Source organism: Panthera tigris, chromosome A1 (assembly GCF_018350195.1).
Source record: "Panthera tigris isolate Pti1 chromosome A1, P.tigris_Pti1_mat1.1, whole genome shotgun sequence".
Taxonomy (NCBI): Eukaryota; Metazoa; Chordata; class Mammalia; order Carnivora; family Felidae; genus Panthera; species Panthera tigris.
In genome coordinates, this window is record NC_056660.1 from 124002556 (window position 1) to 124028633 (window position 26078).

Consider the following 26078-nt stretch of genomic DNA (forward strand, 5'->3'; position numbering starts at 1 on the left):
CATAATCAACCTTTTCTCGCTATCCTCATGGTCACTCTCTTGGGTCAAAACTTCAAAAATGTTACCTATTTTTTTTTTTTTTTTTTTAGGTTTTGAGTTGGGGATGGAGGTGTGGAAAGAGCTAGACTTTCATAGCCATTCTCAAGATTTTTGTTGACTTGAACCTGAGTATGATGTGAGATTAAATGATTTTAAAAGGATGTTTTCCCCAGAGTCCTAGAAAGATGCTCAAGAGAACATAATTGAATGTATGGAGTATAAATTAGAACAGCCAGGAAATAAGGTAAGAAGACCAGTTGGAGGGTCCTAAAAACAGGTAAGATGTTTGAAGATTTGACCTAAGACAGTGACCATGAGGATAGCAAGAAAAGTGTGATTAAATCAAAGAAAATATAAATAAATGTGTACAAGGCTGGGCCCTGTGCTTGGAATACTACTGGATTCAGGAGAGGACTCTGAGAGTGCTGAATAAAGCAGCAAGCCATTTCTGATAGAAATTCTACACAAGGAAATCCCTTAGCCTAGAACATGCAAAGGCAGACAAAAAAGATGTGGAAATCTGCACACACACACACACACACGACTGTATCAGCATTTCATCACTCTCATGAGTAAGTGCCACTTTCTTGACTCTTTTATCCCTTGTAAATGATCCTGCTCATAATGTTTATAATAAGGCGCAGCAGTAATAAAAATGATGAAAGATAAATGGATGTATTTAAAAAGTAGCTGTGCAAAAGATTGTTTATGTTGCATGGCAGACCATTTTTCATACTAAAAGTGGCTAAATTTCTCTACATAAATCATGATCATGTTCACTGCTTTTTCCTGTAAAGACTTAACTGAAAATGCATTGTCTTCTCTAAACTCTTCCAGGTTTAACCTCTAGTCTTTGTATATTGGACACTGGTTAGCAACAAATGGCTTATTGTTGGTTTTATCTGAAGGTGAACCGCTTCTCTCTGGGGAATGCTAATTCATGAGAAGCCCACAGAGCTCTTTTTTTTCTTTTTTTTTTTTTTTAATAAAAAACCATTAGTATTCATTTTTGGCCTTGACATAAAACAGAGAATAGAGGATTTGGGATCCAAAAGACCAGAAGTGAAGACCCTTAAGAGAGATTCTGTTTTTTCCTATTGTTATGGAACAAAAAGGGTGTCAGGACTGGCCTTCATTGCTCTTTTCTAGGCCTTCCTTTCTCAGTAATTCTTCCCAGTGAGGAAGAATTACTGTTTGTTTCTATACCATCAATCTCTCCATCTCTCCATACCCCCAACTCTCCCCAGCTGACTACTGAAATCTAAAGATGTTTATCAGATATTTCTCTTGCTTGTATTAAGGGTTTTGGTGGATTAAGTCAGAACAAACTTGTCATATACATAAGCTTTATACAATCATCATCACCAACACCGATTTCAACATCTTCATAAATAAGAACATTATTATAGTGTCTATTTCATATTGATCATTTACTACATTCCTGGAACTGTGTAAGAATTTTTCATACATTATTATCTCATTCAATACTCACCACAACTTCATGCAGTATGCAGTAATATTGTTTTCATTTCATGTATGAGGAAGTTGGAACTTGGAAGTTTAAATGACTTGACCAACGTCTCAGAGGGTGAAAGTAGCAGAGCCAGGACTGAAACCAGGGCTCTCTGATTGCAAACCCCATGATCTTTACCACTGTACCATGCACATAAGACAAGTACTCTTCATTGTTTATGGCTTTTTACTTTAGGAATTTTTTGTGGCAACACCTTATTCCCAGGCCTAATTTCATGGCCACCTAGAGGCATATACATATCCTACCAACTCATCTTAAGGCTGTTCTGAGCAGAATATAATTACAATGGTAAATCTTTTTTTTTTTCTTTTTAAAGTGGCCATTCAAAATAAAACATGTAGCAGTTCTTACCCTCACTAAGTGTGATTTGTGGAGAGCTGATTCTTTGTAATCTTAATTCTATATTTTCTGTTCCTGAGTTGCTTTTCTAAAAAGCCTTTATTTGGAAGCATTAAGTCAAAGAGGGAAACTTAATGTGAATTTAAGAGCAGATTAGTTTATATTGATTTTGAGTTTTATTCCAGTTCTGTATTTGAATATCACTTAGTAAGCAAAACAGTAGCAATCTTCTTGACTATAAGGAATAAATTATAAATTCCCATATTCCCTAAAATAGACTTTACAGAAATAAACTTCACTGATATGAAGTTAATTTGAATCCATTTACAAAAAATTCATCAAGTATGCATATATTTAACAAGAATGTACAATACTTGTACACTGAAAGCAACAAAACATTGCTGAATTAAAATAGCAGAATTCACTGGGAGAGATATACTATGCTTATGGACTGGAAAACGTAACATTGTTCAATGTCAATTGATCTATAACAGAGAATAAAGAGGTTCAGAGCATGCCACTCCAAAATATGCCACTTTGGAATAAGGATTATTTTGAGCTGAAGGCAGTTAAGAAAAAGCAGCCACATGGGTCATGATCTCATGGTTCGTGGGTTGGAGCCCTACATCAGGCTCTTTGTTGTCAGGGCAGAGCCTGCTTGGGATCATCTGTCCCCCTCTTCTCTCTGCCCCTGCCCCACTTGGGCTCCCCTTTCTCTCTCTCAAAAATAAATAAACATTAAAAAAAAACCCAAAATCTTTACGTAATACAAAAATAAAGAAATAAAAAAGAAAAGAAAAGAAAAGAAAAGAAAAGAAAAGAAAAGAAAAGAAAAGAAAAGAAAAGAAAAGAAAAAAGAAAAGAAAAAGCCACAGGACAAGCTCTCTGCCCTCCCCCTATCTGTATGAAACCAAAACACAAATTCCTACTGTTGAGTTGTTCTCCTCCTATTTCCTTACCCGGAAGGGGGGCCCTCCTTATCCTTTGAGGTGAGATGGCACTGACAGTCTATAACAAACAAAACGCACTAACTAGACCTCATCATCCATTAGCTTCTCTATATATTTACCATCCCACAGTTTGTGACCCCTAAAAGCCTAAACCCCTTTTCCTTTATTGTCACTTCTCTACAAATTTATCTTCCTTTGTTAAAATGCTGTCTAAAATCCACATTCTAACCACTCCTTCCATTTATTCAACACTGAGTTTCTCCCATATGTATATGCACCACTCATGTTAATAAACTTGGCTGTTTTTCTGTTGTTAATCTATCTTTTGTCAGTTTACTTTTCAGTGCCACAGATACAGAATCCAGGAGAGTAGAAGGAAAAGTTTTTCCTCCACTATAGGGTCAAAAAACTATGGCTCATGGGCCAAACTATGGTTCATGGGCCAAAGCAGGCAGCTTTGGAACCTGCCAGGTATGGAACGTGGCCATACCTATTTTCATTTATCTATTGCATGGCTCTTTGTGCCACCCCCACCCATCTAAAATACAGTAAAACCTTGGATTGCAAATAACTCGTTATGCAAGTGTTCCACATGACAAGCATACATTTCTAATAAATTTTAACTTGATAAATGAGTGATGTCTTGCAATATGAGTCGTACATGAGGCCGAATGTCACATGATCACAACTGAGCCACTGGTTCTTGAAATTCACTTTGGTATACAAGTGCTTTGGATTACAAGCATGTTTCCAGAATGAATTATGCTCGCAAATCAAGGTTTTACTATCTGACCCCTTAGAGAAAAAGTTTGCCCACTCCTGAGCTACAGATGTAGCATAATCTCAGCTAAAATCTAACAGACATTTTTGGCATGTAAAAACTGACAAGCTAACTCTAAAATTTGCATGGATATTCAAAAGACCTAAGTTAAAAATCTTGAAAAGTGACAATGTTGGAGGGCTGTTAGCACCTGATTTTAAAGTTAATTTGTACTGCTTAGGGCTCTGCCACCCAGTTGGCATTTTTCCTAAATGCCAACCTCTTCCTTCCTTCTTGAACCTCTTCCTTCTTGATCCTGACTTTTAAGGAAGTCACTGCTTGGGAGGAACCATTTCTTTGATGGGTTTGTATAGGGAAAGGAGATAGATTTTCATTCCATAGCTTTTATTCAGTTCTGATGAATAAACGAACTCGATGCCTTCCTTCCAAGGTTGGTACATATGAGTGCCACTCCAAGGGGAAAGACTTTCATGGAAGGATTTCTGCATCAAGCAGTCCCTGACTTGAGTGTCTCCCACTCCCTGGGATTCTTCCACCTTGGCCACTTCTGCTGTAACCACTTATGATTCCACCGTTTCTCTTATCCTTCTTGAGTTCAAGTGTGGGGAAAATCGAAATCCTCTTCTTTTTCTTGTTCCTTTTACCTCATGCATCTTCTAGTATCCTCTACCTCTTAACCTCAAAACAAGCCAGTTAACTGATGAAACTTCTTATTTTTAATTGGCAAAAGACTTCTAACATATTTTTTTAATGTTTATTTATTTTTGAGCAACAGAGAGAGAGAGTGAAAGTGGGGGAAGGACAGAGAGGGAGACACAGAATCTAAAACAGGCTCCAGGCTTCAGGCTCTGGGCTGCCAGCACAGAGCCCGATGCAGGGCTTGAACTCATGAACTGTGAAATCATGACCTGAGCCAAAGTCAGATGCTTAACTGACTGAGCCACCCAGGCACCCCTAATTGGCAAAAGACTTCTAAAGGCTATGAAAACCAAAAGCAGAATAATCAAGGAAATAATGAAATCCACAAGTGTCTAACTTATAGAGCTTGGCTTATCGATCTAATAGTACCAAAATTATGTATAAGATATTCAATGTCTGTTTGGTCCCATGCTTTGTCTCTGGATCTTTGTCATCCTTGGGTCACTTCTGACAGGTGTGAGGTGATACCTCACTGTGGTTTTGATTTGCATTTCCCTGATGATTAGTTATGGCAAGCATCTTTTCATGTGTCTGTTGTCCATCTGTGTATCTTCTGTGTCCATCTTTTCTTGTTTTTCCCTCTCTCCAAAGAAAGGAAGCAAAGCCTTTCATATACTTAGAAACTGTGGCTTAAGTTTACTTTCTCCAGGTAGATCTTGTTATCATTCTCTTAACCAGATTTGTGGTTCTTCTCTAAATTTTCACCAAGTACTGCATTTTCTTCTGCACTATGAACTACAGCTGCAAGTGATAGTCTACCAAAGGTCTGACTTACGGTGATTATAAAAAGATTATTACTGTTCTATGCTACTCTCTTAATATCGCATTTGGTGCCCAATCTAGTCACAAGACTATATCACTACTTTACTTTCTGATTCTGCAAATAGTTCATTTAAATATGTATGTGCTTACCCAGTTTACTAATTCACTTGAAAATGTCTATCATTATTACAAAGGCCACTTTGCTATTTTTTTTCCTATGTTCCAATGAACTTGTTCACTGTTGGGAATGGAATTCTTCATTCTGAGAATGAAGCAGAGGGGTCATAAAACTACATTCTGCATATTTTCCCTATTTTCTATGTGTGCATTCCTTACTGATTTAGAAATTATTCAAGTTTTCAAAAGAAGAAATGATTTTAAATAGGAATAGTTAAAACATTCTAATGCATTAGTACTTCTCTCTGGGGTGAATGTTAAAAATAGGAGTTATGTAGGTGGATACAGAAAAACTAAAAGTAGGAGGAAGAGGGAGGAAGCACTCTAATTTCTACTCAACACACAACTATTCAGGCTATTCAAGAAGTGATGGGATTTTAGGTCAGCCAAATTTGTGAAAGATAACCTGAAGGAGAAAAGGACTTGAGGATATGGTTATGGAATGTAGTCCTCTCTAACTCACCCCTGTCTTTACCTTTAGATCATTTTATACAGAAAGAAGGCTTATAATCTCTAGCAGTAAAGCTTCTTCATGAACACAGTTTAGTTATGGAAACATACTCCCATTTGTGATCTCACAAAAACAAAGTGGACTTAAAATATTAGCATTATTTCTTCATGTACTACTTCAGTATGTAGTATGAAAAATAGTTTCATTATTTTTGAGGTTTCAGGGCTTAAAGATCAAATTGGGTTAACGAACCTCCCTTATTGACGTGCAATGGAGAGATTCTTAAACTATATGATCAAGATCAGCTAAATGTTGTAAAAACCTCAATATCTCAAGGGCTTTTAAAAAGGTTTATTTCTTGCTTTCACAGTATAATGCAAGTCTCTTGGAGGTGGAGGAGCAGTGAGGGAGGGTCTCCTCCAAGAGGGCATTTGGGCTTCTCACATGTGGAGGTTATGCCATCTTCCAGGACCATGAGGCCCTTCTGGATTCTCTGCATTGGGCTGGCAGAGAAGAGAGAAGAGGGAGGGAGTGGAGGGTAGAGCCTGGTAGTGATGGCCATTGCTTCCACCCACATTCTTTTGGGCTAACTGTAAGGGAGACTGAGAAATATAATTTAGCTGTGTGCTCAGAAAGAAGAGGAAATAAGTTTGGCGATCATCCAGCTAGTGGCTGCCATATAATTTAAATTAAAGATCACACATTAGCATCAGGGAAGCTTAATGTTGCCCCCAGTTGGGGTTCCTTTGGGCTTGCAGTGAATGCTTTAAAAATTCAAATTACTTTAGGGGCACCTGAGTGGCTCAGTTTGTTAGATGTGTGACTTCAGCTCAGGTCATGATCTCACAGTCTGTGAGTTTGAGCCTAGCGTCAGACTCTGTGCTGACAGCTCAGAGCCTGGAGCCTGCTTCATATTCTGTGTCTCCCTCTCTCTCTGCTCCCCCTCTCCCTCACTCTCTGTCTCTTAAAAATAAATAAAATTCAAATTACTTTAAAAATTTGAATATGAGCAGAGTTCACATTAAAAAAAAAAAAACTATTATTTTTGGGTTCTCTCCAAAACTCAGAAGATCTAACAGATCTTTTGGACCTGCTTTTCCACTTGATATTAAATGGCTGGAATGAAGTAGCAGCTATCCCCTTATCCAGAGGCCAGCTCTCCAGTTAACCCTTGAGCCTGCTTCACTCACTGTGACCTGCCTGGCCTCTGAAGGAGCTTACACTTGCATTCTCGGGTCTCAATGACTTAATCTTTTCTATATTTTATATCTTGTCACTAATATGCTAATAACAACAAGAGACTTGAATAGATTGATTTGGGTCTGCAGTTGTTAGATTATGCTTTAATCATGGTGAAAACTACTAGCCAACTCTTTCTGAAACTCCCTTTCTCAATAGAAGTAATGCTCTAATTATGAAAGAATTGAGATACATATTTTATTTTTAGCTTAATCACTAGTTTAGTCATAATTCACATTCTGAATAGGAATGATAATCTATCAGGAACACTGTTGAATGTGAAAACTTTGCTTTCCTATTTCTGCCTAGGATTAATGCTTGCTGGGCTTATAATCTCAAAATCCTTTTTATGGACTAAGAGCTCTTTACAGTAAAGCAGGCCTCAAGCAACAGAATGGTCCTTAGGTTGGTAGCAGAACAGTTTACAGAAATACAACCTAATTCATGGCTGTTGATTATTGGCTATTTGGGGGAGAGGAGTGAGGTAGGGTAGATTTGATGTAGCTATAAAAAAAAATACACCTTAAATAAAAGATAGATCCCTTTGTGTCTCTTTTAGTTTAACTTGAAATTGTTCCACAATTGACATTTGGAATATTAACCTACATTGAAGGGGAGGCTTTTGGGTGCATTTTAAACGACAGTTATAACTGCTTTGTTTCTTTGAAGAACTCTGCACAGATATCTAAGAGTTGAGTGTTAGAAGTCCGTATGCCATTCTAAAAAGAAGGAAATAGATTATCAAACTTAAAATCAAACAAATTATCTGCAAAGAAATTATCTCTTAACAACCTGGACAGGTGAAAAAATATATATAAACATACCTAAGGCCAATTAACACAAAATGAAAGCACCACATTATATTGAGAGCTTTATCTCTTTTGTTTGCCTTTTTCTTAACTGAGCAGAGATTAAAGTGTTATTTTTAAAAGTCACCTGAGGGTATTTTAATGTTCCTGGTGAATTTGCTTATGCATGTAAAGGCAGCCTTTCTATTGCTTTTCAGTTCACATGTCTGGATTTATTTAGAAGTTATATGAATTCTGTGTGAGAGAAGTTTTGTTTTGTTTTTTAATTTTTTTAAGTGTTAATTTATTTTTGAGAGAGATAGAGCACAAGTGGGGGAGGGGCACAGAATCCAAAGAAAGGTCTAGGCTCTGAGCTGTCAGCAAAGAGCCCGATGCAGGGCTCGAACCCACAAACCGTGAGATATGACCTGAGCCGAAGTCAGATGTTTAACCGACTGAGACACTCAGGTGACCCTTGGAGTAGTAATTAAAAATTTTTTTTTGTTTAATGTGTATTTATTTTTGAAAGAGAGAGAGAGAGAGAGAGAGAGGGAGACAGAGCATGAGCAGGGGAGGGACAGAGAGAGAAGGAGACACAGAATCCGAAGCAGGCTCCAGGCTCTGAGCTGTCAGCACAGAGCCTGATGCAGGGCTTGAACCCACAAATCACGAGATCATGACTTGAGCTGAAATCAGGCGCTCAACCGACAGAGCCACCCAGCTGCCCCAAGAAGTTTTCAATGAATTTGTAAAAGCACCAGTGGAAAAACTGACATTGTTTTCAATTTTTATTAATGATTTGGATAAGGGTAATAAGATACTACTGCAATTTTAGACTTAAGTCAGCCCCTGGTATCAGAGAATAAAGAAATAGCAGAATTACAAATTCTGGTGAAGACAGAAAAAAAAAAATCTCCTTTGAGAGAAAATATGAATGGAAAATTTTTAAAAAGTCACCTTGAATGACCATCAAGGGGAACTGTCACTGGACAAAAAGAGGTTATTGGATGATGTGGGCTGCAAGAGGCCCACTGAAGGCAACCAGCATGATTCCAACTCACTCAGCTATAAATCTTCACCCAATGCTAGGAAATAGTAATTATTATCCTCTTGCCCCAGATGAGGAAACTGAGGCTCAGACAGATTGATCAACTTGCCCAAAGTCCATAAGCTAAATAATTAAGGCTGTAGGCATTCAAGTTCAAGGCCCCCAGGCACCAAAGTCTGAAATGAGAACACTGAAGAGTGAATATAGAGAAACAGCATACCAAGAGAGACTCAGGTTGCACAGAAATGGACAGCAGCTTAGGTTTTAAATGTGGTTCACTGACTAGATGACTAAAAGGAGGAAGTTTCAAAAGACCTGAGGCAAAGTGGGCTGAAGGATGTAGCAATTCTCCCTCCAACTCCCAGAAACCAAGGCCAGAGCGTGGGCTTAACCAGGGCACTTTGGTACCAGAAGGATACATACTGGATAGATTCCAACAGAGCAATAAAAACAGTGAAGGGAACAGAGATTTATCTGTTGGAAAGATACACAAATCTAAGTGCCTCAAGCTTGCTTGAAAGGGGAGGAGGGTACCATGGACGGCAACTCTTTGAAGTGTGCACAGCACTGCGGAGACAGTGTTCTGCCATGGGGGTGTACCTGGGAGTTAGAAGTGATGAAATGTGGACAAGAAACCTCTGAGCTGATAGCAGTAAATGTTTTTTGGAAAAGCTTCAGGATAACTCCTTCAGGCTCTGATGTTTCACTTTCCCTGACTCACTTTTTTTTTCTGAGATTCCAGTGTCTCCTGAAGGAACCCCTGTCCTATGCAGCCCCCACTGCTGCACAAGGAATGCAGGCTGGGTTGGTCCTCAGGGATGTTGCTCTCAGGGGCACAGAGGAGGGAAGATCCAGATGGGCTGGGCAAGGTGACTCATTTGGTTTTCCTCCCATGGTCATTTCTATGAGTCATACACTTTCATCCAGTCCAAAATATGGGAAAGTAACATCAAAAAGCTTGTCTAAGATGTTGTTATCAAATATTTAATGGAAAAGAAAAATCCCCTCTCGTATGATCTGTAAAGAAATGTTTATTTAGGCTTTCCATTTGTTGCTATTTCTTTGCTTTATCAGCATCCAGGAGGTGGGGTGAGGAGAAAGGAGGATGTAATCAAGACAGAGTAAGATTAAGGCAGCTCTGCACTTCTGGTCTGAGGCAGTGACCCAAGATCCTGACCCCTGAAAAGAAAGCTCAAGCTCTTTTCCAATAAGCAAGTACTCCTCTCCTGAATAAGACAGGCATTCTAGTCAACTGAGTATTCAGCTCTGTGTTTGTAAGAGCATGGTGCCCATGTCTAGATGGCTGGAGATAGGGTAATGTGGTGGGTGGGCAATGTAGAGCAGAGACTTTGACATCAGATGGATCTGGCTTTGTCACTTATTACTAGCTATGTCTCAGGCAGGATCCTTGACAGCTCTGAGACTTAGCTTTCAGATCTATAAAATCACTATTATAAGAAAAATAATAGTAATGGTAATGCTAACAAGTCTATCATTGATTGAGCTTCTTACTCCATACCAGATATTGTTCTATGGACTTTACACATACTATCTCGTGTAATCTTCACAGCCCTAGATAACGGTATTAATATTGTCCTCATTTTCCAGGTGTGGAACCTGAAAGGACTTGCCCGATCATGCGATTAGATAGTGGCACAGGCAGCAGAATATCTCCTCTTCAGGTTGTTATGAGGTTTACTAGAAGTAAAGCAGTTAAAGTAAAGGCATTAATTTACACTAAATGTACAACATATACATGCTTTTTTAAAACTAAAAACAAGGAAGGGGAAACTCCCTTTCTAATTGTCCCAACTGTTATCTCTTTCTTTTTCTTTTTATTTTTTTATTTTTATTTTTATTTTTTTTAACTTTTTTTAACGTTTATTTATTTTTGAGACAGAGAGAGAGCATGAATGGGGGAGGGTCAGAGAGAGGGAGACACAGAATCTGAAACAGGCTCCAGGCTCTGAGCTGTCAGCCCAGAGCCCAATGCGGGGCTCGAACTCACAAACTGTGAGATCATGACCTGAGCCGAAGTCGGACGCCCAACCGACTGAGCCACCCAGGCGCCCCTATCTCTTTCTAAAATGAATGAGTCTCTCTACTGTCAAGATCCTATGTAAGGGTAACCCACAGTATTTCTTATGTTTTAATCCAAACTATCTAAATTTCATAGACATCATTTGCACAAAAGCTGTGTGCACCACTTCATACTAGGCTAGTATGTATTCCCCAGCTCTGTTCAAGAAACCACTGTGTTCTGCCAATCAGTCAAATTAAACATGCAGAAATCACTGAAAATGTACTCTCAGTAAACATGCTCACAAATCCTGGAGCATACTCCAGAACAAAATAAAATATCTTCTCTACACATACACGTGCAACTCTAATTGGTGTTCAAGACTATTTTGAAGATGATGCTGAGTAAAACTTTCTTACCCTGTATGTTGATTGGTGTATTAGTCCGTTTGGCTGCCACAAAATACCACAGGCTAGATGGCGTAAGCAACAGAAATTTATTTACTCACAGAGGCTGGAAGGTTCAAAATCAAGGTTCCAGCAGGGTTTGGCTTCTGGTGCGGGTTTTCTTCCTGGCTTGTAGATGGCCACCTTCTCACCATGTTCTCCCAGGCCTTTCCTTGGTGCATGTGAAAGAGAGGAAGAGAGCCTTATAAAGCTACCAATCTTAACAGGTTAGGACCCGATCCTCATGACCTTATTTAACCTTAATCACCTCCTAAATGTTCTAGCTCCAATTACAGTCACATTAGGAATTAGGGCTTCAACATATGAATTTTGTGGGGGACACAATTCAGTCCATGGCAGTTGGTTAGTCTAAATTGAATTTTACACAGAGGCCTACATATTTCTGAAACTCATTCATGATTCATTAAAATTTTCTATAGATTGTGATCATCGCTAGACCAGTAATTGTTGAAGGGCTGTGAATCAGGTGCTTGTGTAGTCCATGAACAGATGAGATATAAAATAGATAAGATCTCTTGGTAAAGCAGAGTGAAAAGGGTCTCAGAATATAGGGTGGTGGTGTTCTTTCTAAAAATAAGTCTTGATGGCTATTGTGCTCCTGATAACTGAAGATATTTGGGAACATAAACAAGTTGCCCAAAAGCAAAAGTTAGATCTGGAAAGGAAAGAGCCCATTCTGCAGAAGGAACATGTTTTTTCCAAATGGTTTGCATAATTTCCTATGTAGCTTTCATGTTACAGAAAACAAACACTTAGGCGTTTTGGATGACTATGTGGACAAAGTTTCCATGTCTCTAAAAATTCACTGGGGCGGGATTAGTTTAAGAAGTATTGTTAACTTTCCTTCCTTATGTCATTTAAAACTTTGGAAAATATGAATGTGCTTTTGGCCTTTTCTTGCTTGTGGACTTCTTTACTTTCTCTCTTTGACCATAGGCATGCTCAAACACTGGGGATATCTTTGTATGTGGGTCAAAATGGAGGAATGGGGAAATGGGAAGGGTTGGATTTTATTTTATTTATTTATTTATTTATTTATTTATTTATTTTTTAACGTTTATTTATTTTTGAGACAGAGAGAGACAGAGCATGAACAGGGGAGGGGCAGAGAGAGAGGGAGACACAGAATCAGAAGCAGGCTCCAGGCTCTGAGCCGTCAGCCCAGAGCCCGACGCGGGACTCGAACTCACGGACCGTGAGATCGTGACCTGAGCTGAAGTCGGATGCTCAACCGACTGAGCCACCCAGGCGCCCCAGGAAAGGTTGGATTTTAAAAAGTAGGCTTTTTCAATTGTAAAAACCCAGAAAATAGTCAAATCCTGGTGTTCAAAATGGACCTATTTTTAAGGCTATTGTCTTGAGAACAGATTTTCAAGAAAAAAAAATTTTAATCTTTCTTTAAGAAATCAAGATTTGGAGACCCTATTGGTTCTTCCCACAGGGAAGCAAAGAATCACTCTTTCAGGACAATAAGGCCAAGATTTGCTGTTTTATGGTGGAAAGGTTATAGGATGCAGTGACCACATGTTAGAATCTTGCTTCTCATAGGGTATGGTGGCCAAAGAAGAGCCGGTTAAAAAGACCTTCATGGCCTAGGAGTTATTTGAATAGGTAGAGGGAACACTGATGGCAAAGAAGGCTGGCTCCCACTTTCATACGATCCCAGGAAGAAACTAAATTTCCAGCTGCAGACTAAACCAGTGTGCAGGATAGAGTGTTCAGGCAGTGGGGGCCCTAAGGTTTTGTGCCTCTATTTCTGTGTGAAAAGCCTGTGAGTCTCCTGGGGCCCTCTGTGGTGTTGTGCAATAGAGCCCCACATCAGGTTCTGTGCTGTCAGAGATTCTCTCTCTTGGGATTCTCTCTCTTCCTTTTTCTCTGCCCCTTTGTCACTTGTGTCTTCTCTCTGTCTCTCTCTGTCTCTCTGTCTCTCTGTCTCTCTCTCTCAAAATAAATAAATAGAGAGGGAGGGAGGCAAACCACAAGAGACTCTTAAATACAGAAAACAAACTGAGGGTGGATGGGGGAGGTGGAGAGGGGAAAATGGGTGATGGTCATTGAGGAGGGCACTTGTTGGAATGAGCACTGGGTGTTGTATGTAAGCCAATTTGATACTAAATTATATTCATAAAAAAGGAAAAATAAATAAATAAATAAACTTAAAAAAAATAAATTCGTATTGAACAAATGAAGGCACCTGACTGCCTTGAAGGGTTGGCCCCAGAATTAATTTGATTCAGAAAAAAAGTACAGGTCAAAAGAATGCTTATTGTTTTGCCACTTTCTCGTAGTGGAAAGTCCCAGCCAGTTACCAATTAATAATGAGTATCAACACAATTTATCTGGTGCTTAACAGAGGGTGACTTCTGAAGATAACTCCACAGACAGAGCCTATTGTGAAACAGGGTGAATTCTGCCACAGTGTATTCCTTCTCTGGTCTCAGACTAATCACTTAACTCCTGAAATGCCACACATGGAAAATGTGTTCTGTCATCAGCCTTGTATGAATTAACAAGACTATGTTCCATGTTCCAGAAGCACAGCAGGATGATGCAGATGTCACTGGGCTCCTGGCTTTGTGAGTTTACGTGCTGAAGGATATCTGGGTGAAAATCAATGATATAAACACAAAGGAACTATTATTAGGATCATCATATTGGCATTCTCATATTGAATCAGGTCAGGGGAGGATGAGACAAGGGCAGGACTTGGGCAAGTGACAAGACATAGTAGCAGTGGGAGCAACAGTGCTGGGTAAACAGTTGTAAATCCTCAAGGCTAGACCTTGTTAACATTTTACAGAATTCTTTGTCTCTTTTAAGCAAGCTACAAAGCAAGAAAGAATTCACACAACCTCTTTGGAGGTCAGTGGGATTTCTCTGTTTCTGTGGGAGATCACTAATCACAACTAATTTGTACCTTGAGGTTCACCAAGTTGGATTTAGAAATCAGGCACATTTTGCTTAGCAGCTTGGAGGAGACAGCTGTAGGTAGAGGTGGAACACACATAAAAATGACTGGTTCTCCTACTAATTGAAAGGAAACTCCACAGTTGGGTTAAGAGAAGCTACCTAACACTCTTTCTGGTGCCCTTTTGGTGACTTACTTTTGTTCTTCCTGCCCTATTTGGCATCTTGGCACACTAAGTTTCTGAGGCTCTGAAGAGCAGCATGTTTTGGGTCATTTCTCCACGGGTGTAAACTGAGGAAGGAAGGAAGTTTACTCTCAAAGCACATGAAGCAAGGTTATGATTTGGGGACAGAATAAGAAGTATTAATATTTTGTTGAACATAAATGGCCAAGGAGCTGATTTCGGTAAGAAGCTTCAGGCAGAAATTTCAAACTGTAATGGCTGTCAAGTATTAAGGGGCAAGATGCCACTAATTCCCAGGGGATTAAAAGTACTGCTAATTTTTCTCAGGGACGTTTCAACTTTGAAAAGGGTATCAATTTAAAAACACAAATTAAATGCTATCTTTGAGATGAAATGAAGCCATAAGGAATTAAACAATTGGCCACTAAGTGGGATTTTTCTCAAATAATCCTTGAACTGCGTGTTCTAGAAAGGACTATGTGTACAGCATAGTGAGAGAGGGATAAGGAGGATAGCAGCTGAGGAGGAGGACATGTCTGAGGAATGTGACCTTAGGATACTCAGGGAAATTTCTACAAAGGAAAAATCTGACAGAGAAACTGAAGAAGTGAACTCAATCTCGACGTGTCTGGGCCAAAACACATCTTATGACTTTCATGATAAAACAAAAACAAAAACAAAAAAACCAAAAAACTATGTATTTTGAATATTAAGATAATGAAGATCAAAGCCAGAAATTTTGGATGAAAAGAGGATTACTGTCATGTTTGAAGCTTTAGAAAAAAAGAATGGAATAATCTTTGGATCAAAGTGGCTAAAAAGTGGATATTTGGGTGCCTCAAAAAAAAATCTTGCAAACATTTACATAGAAAATTCATCATAATAATGTAGAAAAACACATGAATGCATGCTGCATGGAGTGAAGCTTACAGTAGGAGTCTGTCATTAGTGAAATAGCCACGTGTAAGTAGGATTATTTATCCATTGTTTATAAATCCATAAGATTAATTGGTGAAAAATATACTACCATAAATAATAAAACTCTTTTCCATCCACTTACTTAAAGAACTACTTTACTATATATTATTTAATTACATTCACATCAATCCTGAGAAACTATTTAGAGCAGGTTTTAGCAGGTTTTATAGTTGGGAAGGCAGAGCACAGGGAGGTTTCGTAGCTTCATAAGGTCAAACATAGTTGCGAGCATTTCCCTGAAGTTGGCCTTTGGATACCTTAACTGGGACTCTCCACCAGACCATGAGTTGCCCCGTAACCAACTCCTCTGAAGTACTCAAACCTACCAATGAATAAATACCAAAACAAAACTTGAAAGGGCCTCAAATACCAAGGTCACCAAGAAATACTAATCACAGCCATGCTCCAGGCCAGCTTCAGGACATTCATATGAATTTCTATGAATGGAGAGGAATTTTTTTTATGTCTGAGACATAAAAAGGTAATACATTTACCCACTGTCTGCTAGAATGCCTGGTTGATAATTCCTTTGGCTTCAGAAAGCAGGTCCTTGATAATGTAGGTTGAAGGCTTTGGAGAACTGTGGGTAAGATGTCCCAGCATGACAGACCACTGAGACCAAGCAACTGAGTGAGACTCTAGAGAGCTCACGGGCTCCTGAGGTGGTGCCTAGAGTTTGGTGGAGAGAAGCACCTCAAAATGAGGATGGGCACAGAAAGAGGCAGTTGGAGAAATCCTGAAAAGTATTTTTGTTTGTCTGTTTTGACCTTTTCCAGCCTTTGGGAATCATGGAAATATAACAGCACAGGTCTTGAGGACAATCTACACTGGGATGTGGAATATCTGTGTGATTTTAGACAAGTCATCCTTATCTATCAAATGAAGAGGTTAGACTCAGTGAGGTTTTTTCTACTCTATTATGTTATGATTTCATGAAGCAAGTCTTAATTTAGCACTTAGAAAGATCCTTGGCTCACACAAAGTTACTCCATCCAGAAGGAAACTGCCTTTACAATCTGTTTCAGGACTTGTATAGGGACTTAGCACAACAGTTAGTGATTGCCTTTGTCGGTTGCCAACTGTCTGGAGAGTCCCAGAGTACATGTGGGCATTGTCCTAAGCTGGACAAGTCAGGAAAGAGCTGCAGAGGCAAAGGACGGACACTGCAGGAGAAACCAGGAGTGACTCAGAAATGAGACCATTCTCTGCATCCAACTCTCAGTCCCCAAACTGGGCTCCTATTGTGGAAATTAGACCTTTGAGCAGTGTTCCATGTATTTATTCTACTTGTATCAAAGAGGCTTTCATCTTCCTAGAGCAAATTATTAACACATTCCACCAAAGATGTGAGGGTGGAGGCCTGGCCTTGGGGAAAAAAAAAAAAATCACATCATAATAAAAAGCTGCCCGAAACATGAACTTAAGAAAAACGAACACAAAAGCCCCCACTTTTAATGACAGTGGTTGGCCAGATGCCAAAGTCCTTGTGCCCAGAGGAGCATGGCTGGCTGATTTCTTGTCCGTGGGCTGACCCTTCTGTGCCCAGGAATTTTCCATGCGATGGCCAGTGGTGTGGGAGGTGGGGCCTTTGCAGGTTCAGCAGGTTGAGGCACTCACAGACAGTTGTCTTTGACTTTAGCTAGAGACCAAATTTTGTTGGCTGAGTGAACAGTGACTCTCAGTTCCAGGCAGTAAATCTTTGCTTCTTGAGATTATTTCGTTGGGGAGTGGGGAGAGAATAATAGAGACAAACAAAAAACACACTTCAGAAAGACCAACTACTCTCAGGTACATCCAAGATGGGAAACATTTACAATGAGAAGTTTCATGAATGATTACTCCCCAAGGCAAGAGGCTATAAGGAATAGTTTCTAGACAGAGATTATGCCATTTTCTACAGCTAGTTCCTTGATTTACAGGAGTCATTTGGTGTTCAGGCACTTCCTTTGAGATATAGCTCCACTATATGTGGAAAAGGGCCTAGTGTGAAAGAGTATACAGAGAATTATTTATTGCTGTTGAAAACCAGGACCCAGGGTCTGATTTTGTTTTTGTTTGCCTCTTTAAAAATGTTTCCTAGTAACACCAAGATATATTATCACAAATCCCATGTTCAGCAACTGTGACAACCAAGATTCATGAACAGTCACAAACATGTTGTCTGACATTAGCATCAGTTTCTCCTTTTGGGGATAGAGGAAGAGCAGAGAAATTGAGAAACTGAGAAAACAAGAGGGAATTGAAATACTTCATCCAGTTGAACAGCCAGTGCAACCTTGAGTAAAAGCAGTCTAGGATTTGGGATCTTGGCTTTGCCATCTGAAATCGAGCATTTGCGTGTGAAGAATAATTGCTGACTCTAGTGAAGATGGATAAATATCCTTTGTAGTGATCAAAATCACTCTTCTAACAAGAAGGGCTCTCAAAAATCCCACAATTTCACCTATAACACACATGGATTTTTAAACTTTGGCTAATCAGAATAAGTATCATTTGCTCAGCACTTGACTGCTTTAGAATGCTTCTTACAACAATATCTGTGCCAGTGTTATAATTTTTTGCAATTAGTGTATTCAGAAACTTGGGCTCAGCATGTATATAATTTGCCGAAGTTTCCTCCTCCATCATCATTACTCTACTCCTGAGGTTCTCAACAAGGGACCAGTCTCTACCACCTTCCCTACCCTGGGAATGGGGAATAGCTTTTGGTGATATCTGGAGACATCCTTGTTTGTTGACAAAGGGGGAAAGAGCCATTGGCATCTAGTGGGTGGAGGCCAGGGGTGTTGCTCAATACCCTAGAACATACAAGATAGCTCCCAACCCCCAATATTACAAAGAATTATCCATCCCAAAAGTTAATAACACCAAAGTTGAGAAAACCTGCTCTACATAGTCTCATTTTAAAGTTCCTTTTTGACTTCAGTGACCATTTCTATACTGACAACTGTCAAATCCATTATTTTTATTATTTCCCAAATTCCATACTCTTTTTACTAATTTCCTAACAGAGGCCTCTGCCTGGTTGTTATGTGGGAAGCTTAAACATAATATGACAAAAATAGATCTTCTTCACCTCCTATATTCTGATATTTAAAAAAAAGGTTTTTTTTAAATGTTTTTATTTACTTTTAAGAGAGAGAGAGAGCTAACAGGGGAGGGGCAGAGAGAGGGGGAGAGGATCCCAAGCAGACTCCACAGTATCAACGCAGAGCCCAATGCGGGGACTAAACCCATGAACTGTGAAATCATGGCCTGAGCCATATCTGAGTCAGATGCTTAACCGACTGAGCCACCAGGCACCCCAATTCTGTTCTTGATCACAAACCCTACCATCTAGGGTTTCTCAAGTTAAAAGCATGATTGCCATTCTTGACCTCTTTCTTCCTCTTCTATTCCCCACTCACCCCAATCCAATCATTTGACAGGTCTTTCAAATACATCTGAGAAACATCTCTTGCAACTGGCCTTTCCTTTCCTTCACACTGACATCATTTTAGCATTAGTCCTCGTCATCTCAGGATAAATTGTTGCCTTAATTTGGCAAATCATGCCAGGCAGTATCCTCAGAACCCATGAGTTATTATTATCCTCCTTATTTTACAGATGACGAAAACATGGTGCAGAGAGTAAGTGGCTACTCAATGAAGAGGCAGGGGTTGACCTCAGGCCAGACTCTGTGCTGTCAACCACTACACTCTGCTACTTCCCAATTCATTATCTTAGACTTGACTTCTATCCTTTCCTACATGAATCAAATGTTCCAATTACTCTGAACATCTCCCGACTCTTGGATCTTTCTAGAGCTTTTCACATTTTTGTGTCATTGAAAATGATGCTTCCCTCATCTGGAACACCCTTTCTTCCCTCGTTCTGGCTAGCTCCTAGCCATGATCCAAGGGCCAGTTCAGATAAAAGCTCTTCAAGGCCAGGTATCATATCTTATCCATATTTTCAGTCTCTAGCCCTGTATCTGTTTCATAACAGGTACCCAAATTTTTACAGAATAAAAGAAAATTACTTTCTCTTTCTACTACTTCCAATGTGAAGTTACTTTGCAAATATTTTCCAGTGAAAACGGCTCCATCAATGTCCCATTTCTTCCTCAAGGCAACTAATTAGAAGTTAATGCTTGTATATAAGTATATACAAAGGTGAGCTTCTTTAAAATATATTGATTATATGAGTTGAATATATATATCCAATAATATTATATATATTCAATATACATTGAATATACTATAGTATTGACTATATATTCAAATCATATATATTCAATATATAGTATTGAATATATATATAGTATTGAATATATATTCAATATAGTATTCAATATATAGTATTGAATATATATATATAATTCAATATATAGTACTGACTATATATTAAATTCAAAGAGGTGGTGTCAAATGTTCTGAAGAGAACTAAACACTTTTAAGGTTTGTTTATGATCCAAAATTTCTGCTTCAAGTTGAAAATAAGTCTCTTATCTTTGGCCTAATAGAACTAAAAAAAAAATTGCTTTAAGAGTGATTTGTTTCAAATAATTCATCTCAGAGTGAAGAAGAAATTCAAAAGATGTTTACATTGGAAAGTCTACCCCACGTTCACATTATTTTAACAACTTTCCTCTCCCTCTCCCCTGTCCCCTGACACCATGAGTCGTTGAAGTAAAGACGCAATATGGTGCAAGGATTTAAGGTCATTCTAATTTCTATTTCTCTCATGACTAGCATAAGGCAAATGAGAAGACAAATATTTCCTGCAAGCATCTTCTTTGTCATCAGCAAAAGAGGGGAATAAATATATAGTGTAGAAAAAAAATCCTTTGGCAAGACCATAAAGTCTTTATGTTCAGAAACAAAACCTGATTATCCCCTGGTCCATTAATTCTCCCAAACCATTAGCAATTGGAAGACAAGGACAAAAAAATGAAGATAAACAAAAAAATGTTCAGAGGCTGTGAGAGTTAAAATGATTACTGAGATATGACCCCTGTTCCTCAGATGGGGAAAAGTATAATAAAAGGTCATTCTTCCCTTTAGCTTCTGGTAATATAAGAATCAAATCCTGCATTTTCTTTGTTAAAATGACATTTTCTATCTTTTTTTCCTCACCGAATAGGATTAACTATTCAGCATGAACACATTTTTAATGGGATAGTTCCAGTATCCTGTCCCCAGAGGATCTTAGCTTTGTCTCTGAAAACCCATAAAGTCAATGTGGAATTATATTCATTAGCACTCCTTTTGAGGGGTCCTGAGGTATGATCCCGAGGCGTTAATCCCGTGTATAGCAGTTACGTGTGCAAAAATTGCAAACTTAATCTGTATTTACTCAGGAAAGTGAAAAGACCTATTCCTTTTGTTATTCACATACCCAATCAGTCCCAAGGCAGTGTCAGCTCCATATGATGGTGGGTTTTCTTTAGGTCATTTCTTTTATGACTTTGTGGGAAATCAGGAAGTAAGTGTTCTTCTTTTGGGCATAATTCCTCCACCCTGAAGAACAGTTTAAAATGGCTGCTGAGGCTGCTCTTGGCTTTCTAAAACCAGGACTTTCATACTAGCATGTTTTTTCATGGCTATTCCCCTTGCCTAGAATTCTCCCTCACACCTTTCTACTTCTCACTTCATCTAGTTCATTACTGCTTCAATCTCACCTTAAAATCACTGCACTTCGAGGGCGCCTGCATGGCTTAGTCGGTTGAGTGTCTGACTTCGGCTCAGGTCATGATCTCATGTTTTGGGAGTTCAAGCCCTACATTGGGGCTGTCAGTGCAGCGCCTGCTTCAGATCCTCTGTTTCCATCCCTCGACCCCTCCCCCACTTGTGGTGCCCTCCCCCCTCCAAAATAAAAATAAATATTAAAAAAAAATCACTGCTCTTTGCTGGCCTAACAAATAAACTAGGCTATAGTTTTTATTTAGACCATCCATTCTTAACCTTAGCTATGCATTAGAACTACCTGGGGGTGCTTCTAAAAACTATTTATTACCAGGCCTACCATGGATTAATTAAATCTTACTATCTAGGATGGGTATAGATAGCAGTACTTTAAAAAAAATAGCCCTAGGTGGTAATGAGCATAACTTTCTTCATATCTCCATAGGAGTTCTGAGCTACTTGCAAATATTGGTTCACTGTCTCTCTTTGTCATTATATCATATAATGAAGTGGGGAATTTTGTTTACCAAGAAATCTCAATGTGAGAGAAAGAAGAATTCATTTTCCAGGTGTGTGGTCCCTTCCCCAGGAGCAAGAGAGGGAAGGTGGTGGATGGGGGTGATTCATGGATCTTCTGGGTCCACTTCTCTAATCAAAAGTAAAGATCATTTTTAAGTTTATTTTTGGTTGCTAATTGTGTTTGTTTGACAGTTACTCCATGAAGAGACCATGTCACATGGATACTGAGTGAATAAATGAATGGGTAAGTGACTGAGGGAGTAACTGAGAAATACTTTTTACATCTGATTCACCTCAAATTTCCACTTATAGGCTTTCATTATGAAGACTCTTTTAACAGACCACTTTTTTTTTCATTCCTCATGGGCATTGGCACATAAATCCCCCTTGGAAGTTTAAAAGATGTTTTAGATTTGATGTCCAAAACTAAGGAGGATTGGAAGCTCAGTTTTGGAAGGATTTATTTGGGTATTTGTCATGGACTTTCAAAATACCGAATCCAAAATCTCAATTTTGTCTTCTCAAACAGGCAAGTTCTAACATGAGCTAAGAATGCCAATGATATGCTCAAGACACAGAAAAGAGACTGGAGTGGATTTGCCACTAGAGAAATGCAGTGTTATGTAATATGAGGTACACTTCCAGTCTAAGAACTAGCCCTGCAGACTGCCACTGGAATGTGGTCCCTCCTCATGCCACTTCCAAGAAATATCAGGTTTAAGAAATAAGTAGCAAATGTAAGCTAAGAAGGGAAGGAAACTGAGTAATGAGGGAAGGAAAGCATATACCATTCAATACCTCTGTATTTCCAGGCAAGAAAGAACTTGCCATTCTTCATTTCATTAATCTAGTTAGATAGTTCTCAGGGACTTCCAAATGTCAAACTATGTTCTAAGCATTAGAGATACAGCAACAACAACAAGAAAAAAACACCAACCAGGGCGCCTGGGTGGCTCAGTCGGTTAAGCATCCGGAGTTTGGCTCAGGTCATGATCTCATGGTTCATGAGTTCAAGCCCCACATCTGGCTCTGTGCTGACAGCTCAGAGCCTAGAGCCTGCTTTCGATTCTATGTTTCCCTCTCTCTCTCTCTGCCCTTCCACTGCTCATGCTCTCTCGCTCTCTCTCTCTCTCCCTCTCTGTCTCTCTCAAATAAACATTAAAAAAACAAAAACAAAAAAACAACCAACCAACCAACCAACCAACCAAAAATCCCTCTTCTCATTGATGAAACATTCTAACCGAGGTAGGTAGAAAACAAACACAACACACGGTGTGATGAAAGTACTATGGAGGAGGTACAGTAGGGAAAAGGGATAGGAAATATAGGGGGCATTGCCATTTTCTGTAGGGTTGCCAAGCACAGGCCCAAGTGGAGAAGGTGACAGCTGAGTAAATTCCCAAGAGAGTTGAGGGAGTGAGTTATGTGGACATTTGGCATGAAGTGTAGAGGCAGAGAAAACAGCAAGTGCAAAGCCCTGAGGCAGGAATCTTAAAAGCTCTGGAAGGTGTTTGGCCTCTACTCTGAGTGAAATAGGGGGCTTCAGTGGGTTTTAAGTGGAGGAGGGATACGATCTCACACCTTTTGGGATCACTCTGGCTGCAAAGTTGAGAGTTGACCGAAGGGAGCAGGAATAGAAAGACCAATGGTGAGGCTGGTGCAATATCGCAGGTGAGGGATGATAGTGACTTGAGGTAAAGCTGAGAGCATCAGCAGCTAGATTAGACAAGGGGTGTGTGATGGAGAGAGAGAAGAATAAAGGATGGCCTCAAGGTCTCTTTTCTGAGCAGCTGAGGTGAGGAAAGCTCTGGTAGGAGGAGGCAATAGCTGGCACTAGATCCCAAGCCAAGCACTTTCTGAATGTAAAGGAACACAGGATGTACAAAGAACTTAACATCCAACTTAGGCGAACCTCTTCACTGAGGAAACTGAGGCTGTAAAAAGGTGGAGGTATGTGGGAGGCAGGACAGGCACTAAAATAAAATGTCTTATGAGTTTTGCTCAGAACCAACTGGTCCAGAATAGAGACAACCTGCCCCCTTAGGTGAATATAGGAATAGCAGATGGTACTGTGGTAGGACTACAGAAGCCTTTCAGGCAAACCACTTTAGGGAAAGAAAAGACCCCATATTTTGGAGGGCCCTGAGTAAGTCTTCCCCAAGTGAAGCTGTCAGCCATGTCCTGTGCTGTAGTTCCCCTCCTCAAGGCAGAGAGTAAGAATGAGTACATGATGGTAAGATTCTGGGGTGGGAAGGCTGGAGACCTTTTAGGTGAAACAATGGATTGGGTGGAATCCCTCCCAAAGTCAGAGCTGCTTGTTGTTACTGTTCCTGCTGCAGATGTTCTAGACAATGGTACTAAAGGGCTGAGTGTGGGCGTGTTCTTTCTTGACACTGACTCTGATAATGGCCCTCCTTTTAAATGTTATGGACTTCATCATCAATCCTTGCGCATTAGCATTCTTGAATCTTCTATTTTGGGTGACCTCCAGCCAACAATAAGCCCTCCCACTTCTGCACAGTTGCTTCTTGGTTTGGGTTGGAATCCAACATAGCAGAGTCAGGGAAGAAGATTTGTTTCATGGGGCTTACTTTCTGTCCTTGAAGCTCCCTTCAGTCCTCTCCTGTGGTCTTGCCTCTCTGCCCCTCCATCTTCCTGGTCAGGCATACTGCTTTGTCCTGGGTTCTCTGCTGCCACAGAACAGACAGTAAGGACACTGAGGCCTCATGGAGGAGGGACAGTCAAGGCTTTGTTAAGAGAGTGTCTCCATGTGTCCAGGTCTCTTTTTCTCAGCATTCCATTTTGCAGCCAAAAGACTTTCAAGGTCCAAAGCCATCAAGAGGCTTCTCTAGGAAGCCAAAGCAAGGCAGTGCAATGCCAGAATTGGCCCACATAAATTTGGCATTCTCAGGATGTTCTTTAGTAACATAACAGTATTTGAGCTGGATTTGCTATAGCTCTTTCCACAGTATCTGTGTCTTCAAGGGTCTCAAATGAAGACATCCCAGCAACAAAGAATAAATGCTGATAGTGGGCTTCAGAGCCATATATTACCATCTTCTTTTTGGACCTATTGTGGCAGGTTTCAAGGGAAACCCAAAGTGACTAAAAGTGAAGGGCTAGGTTTTTAATGAAAAACAAAAGTAACTAAGATAAATAATGTCAAACATCATTAACAAATGACAAAAGTCTATTTAGGAATGTTCTTTAAGTTCATGAATGGAATTACCCAGAGTTTAGGAACAAAGTAAAAAGAAAATGGCTTGTATTAGTAAAATGATAAAATGTGAAAGGGCATGTTCAATATTTACAGAAGTTTCTGTGAAAGACTGCTGGATTTCCATCTTTGGTGATATACTGATATATGTTGATTTAATGCAATCTCAGAAGAGGTAACAATCTTGGAAAAGAAGAACAAGTTTGGAGGACTCACATTTCCCAATTTTATTTTATTTTTTTATGTTTTCATTTATTTCTGAGAGAGAGTGAGAATGAGAGAGAGAGAGAGAGAGAGAGAGAGAGAGCACACACTGGTGCTGGTGCGCAAACACAATTTTTTCTTCATTTTTCTTATTATAGACACAACATAAAATTTACCATCTTAACCATTTTTAAGTGCAAAGTTTAGCAGTGTTAAGTATATTCACATGTTGTGAAACGTATCTCCAGAACCTCATCTTGTAAATCTCAAACTCTATATCCTTTAGATAACTCCCCTTCCCCCCTCTCCAACCCCTGGTAACCACCATTCCACTTTCTGTTTCTATGAATTTGACTATTTTAGATACCTCATATAAGCGAAATCAAGGAGTATTTGTCTTTTTCTGACTGGCTTATCTCACTAAGCATGATGTCCTCAAGTTTCTTTCATGTTGTAGCATGTGACAGGACTCTCTTCCCTTTTAAGTTTGAGTCATATTCCATTGGATGTGTAGACCACACTTTGGTAATCTGTTCATCTGCCCATGGACATTTGGGTTGCTTCTGCTTTTGGCTACTGTGATTAGTGCTGCTATGAACGTGGGTGTGAAAATATCTTTCAATATGTTTTAGCTTTTTAAGAAACTGCCAAAGTGTTTCCTAGAATGGTTGTACCAAATTACATTCTAACCAACAGTGTATGAAAGTTTCAGTTCTCCCACCTTCTCATCAACATTTGGTATGGTCAGTGTTATTAATTTTAGCTATTCTTATAGGTATGCAGTGGTATCTCACTGTGGTTTTAATTTGCACTTTCCTAATGACTGATGATGTTGAATATTTTCCCATGTGCTTATTTCTATCTTTGTATCTTCTTTGGAAAGGTTGAGAACCTTAAGATAAAACAATGGATTGGGTGGAAACTCTCCCCAAACCAGAGCTATTTGTTGCTACTCCTGCTGCAGCTGTTCTAGACAATGGTACTAAAGGGCTGCGTGTGGGCGTATTCCTTCTTGACACTGATTGTGATAATGGTCTTCTCTTTTAGTGTTCTGGACTTCATCATCTATTCACATCTTTTGTGCATTTTGTTTATTTTCTTATTATTG

At 39.4% G+C, this 26078-nt stretch overlaps 1 protein-coding gene across 1 annotated transcript in view; it reads right to left on the reverse strand.

Moving 5' to 3' along the window:
- ANKRD55 (ankyrin repeat domain 55) overlaps positions 1-26078 on the reverse strand; it is a 595509-nt gene that overhangs the window by 164321 nt on the left and 405110 nt on the right. Inside the window, exon 9 of the mRNA XM_042987042.1 lies at positions 11336-11445. The gene's annotated coding sequence lies outside the window, so the exon portion shown is untranslated. The remainder of the gene's footprint in view (positions 1-11335; positions 11446-26078) is intronic.